The following is a 2,710-nucleotide window of genomic DNA, read 5'->3' as shown; positions in this document are numbered from 1 at the left end:
AAAGTATCTTTTTTTTCAAACTTTTTAGCCCTCCATGGACTATTTTATTATCTCAATGTCAACATAATACAAACCCAAAATATTCAACCATAATCTATTTTTCTCTTAACATTTATCTCGTAAATATTTACACAAACGAATGTTGGAGTGACTGCCACTTTAAACTAAATTTGTTGAGAGTACCCGATACAGAATAAATATATCTCTCATCTGCATAATATTCAATAGTTGTTTTTTTTCTTCATAGAGTAAACCTAGGGACTTTGGGGTTTTTTTTTACTTTTGTACATACAGTTGTTGCTTAATCAAAATCACAACAAAATTTAGAGCATCATTTCTCTTTTTCTTTAAAGCCAAAAATATTATTTTCCAGACGTCAAAGCATCTTTGTTCAGGCTAACATCCTCTGTCTTGGCTGTGCAGACAAAATTTAAAATAGGCCTACAGAGGTATAGTTCTGATTGTTACTTCAGTGAGACTTGACAACGAGTGAAGTAAAACTTTCAAAAAAGTAAAGGGATGCTAACATGCTAAAATGATAAATTGTGTATTCAAATATAGTATTTAGTATATAATATATATATATATATATATATATATATATATAATATAGTATTCAATATATCATATGGCTGTGATAGTACTTCTTAAAGCACACACACAGACACATTATACACAACACACATAGTATATACGTATAATGTATGTTTGAATGTATACCTTATTAATTCCGTCCATTAATTTCTTCATTTCAGACATTTATTCATTTATCTTTTCATTTATTCATTCAATTTACAAGATGGTAATTTGATGGATACCTACCGGTATACTCTGCTTAGCGTGTAGGTAGTGTTCCCGTTACCAGACATATTCCATGTTGCTGTGAAGTTCACGTTGTCACCCATGATCCTGAGCCCACAATCGCTGCAACAAACTAGATATAGGCATGAGGGCAAGAAAGAGATTCAGAAAGAGAGAGGGGGAGAAAGGGAGGGAGGGAGATACAGAAAAGTTTGGTAAAGTATTTATTTCCCGTAAAATGATAGACAAACAGAAAAAAAAAAGGAACTCGGATGAAGTGCCAATCTTCACCTTTGTCAACACGACAAATCTGACCTTCTATGGAGTTCATACAAAGACTACAAACATAATTATTTTAATTAAACAAATACACAAACAAAATCAAAACATAAAAGTACATCAAGAAAAGCTTGATTGATAAAGAAATGTTATTTTCGCTGATAATATTGACCGTTTCAAAATGGCGCACATAATAGGAGCAGACAGATTTTTACATTGTTCATGGAATAAGTAATTATAGCAAACCACACCCAACACACATACACATACACACACACACACACAAACACACAAACACACACACACACACAAACACACACATACACACGTACATAATCACATAGGAGGAAAGATCATGGTATAGCAACATCAATGTCGTCATCAAATGCTGTAATGTCTGCCTCATGGCATTTCTCTTTGTTTTGTTAATCCCGAAGCATTTCTACTTTCAGTTGATTATCCGCAGATTGATACATTTAAGAACACTATATGTATACAAGCACACGTGTCTCTATTTGAAATGAAAGTAAAATGTATTATGAAATGTAAATACGCAACTAGAATTTGAAGAAACTTTCCATGAGTGTTGTTTGTTTGTTTGTTTGATAGATACTTTATTTTCTGCAAATCAATATACATAAGTTACATAATCATGAACATGTGGAAAACATACAAAGTAAATTTAAAACTGAGTCGTTTGACTTGCATAAACAGCGATATAAAAGGAAATTAATGATGTAATATACAGTATGCATGTCTATGCAGCAGGGATTACAATAACAATTGTAGTTAAGAAGCGATTTTGCAAAGGGCCGCCATTGTAAGCATTGCTTGAAAGGATGGCCGGCCCGAGGAAAAGGTAGGCACGTACTAGATTCGTAACAATACAAATTCTGCTGCGAAGATTGCAGGGGAAAATAAACTCTGATGTGTGATGGTGGTGAATGCGCGTGCAAGTGTAAGATACACTTGACGTGCCCTTGTGTAGTGTATCTTGACCGTGAAGAGAAAATAATCAGAGGCGCGGGGGAGGGGAGGGGGGGGGGGGGCTCAGGGAGGGGCACTTAAACGGACTGTATAGTTTCGGTTGAGACCTAGTTTCAAGTTTCTAACATTTTTTGGTGATGTAATGAGAAACCTCTTATGAAATATGGAAGAGCATGTAATTCTATGAGGAATTCAATGTTTATTTGATGAAAATTGGTTTTGAAATGGCTGAGATATCCAAAAAGGAGCGATTTTAATGAAATGTGGGACCCACACTTTATTACGATGGCTTTGTTTTACTTTGTTTTGGGATGTTTCAGTCATTCCAAACCCGATTTTCATCAAATAAACTTTGAATTCCTCTTAAAATGGTATGTTCTGTACTATATCATAAGTGTTTTCGTGGCATCTCGCAAAAAGTTAAAAGCCCAATTGTCATCTCCACCAATACTGTATCATCCCTTTAAGCCATCAAAAAAAAAAATCTGTAAAAGCTGTAGTTACTTTCACTGCAAAATGCCAGTGAACACGCATTAGCCTTCTGCACTGAATCCGAAAGATCGGTCATTCAACAAAATAATATAACTATGCGCACAACGATGTGCGTGAGATGGCAAAAGTTAATGTTAACTTTTCACGCGAT

Source organism: Diadema antillarum, unplaced genomic scaffold (assembly GCF_040938485.1).
Source record: "Diadema antillarum isolate AM-2024a unplaced genomic scaffold, OU_Dant_1.0 scf00000164, whole genome shotgun sequence".
Classification (NCBI taxonomy): domain Eukaryota; kingdom Metazoa; phylum Echinodermata; class Echinoidea; order Diadematoida; family Diadematidae; genus Diadema; species Diadema antillarum.
This window is presented reverse-complemented; position numbering follows the sequence as displayed.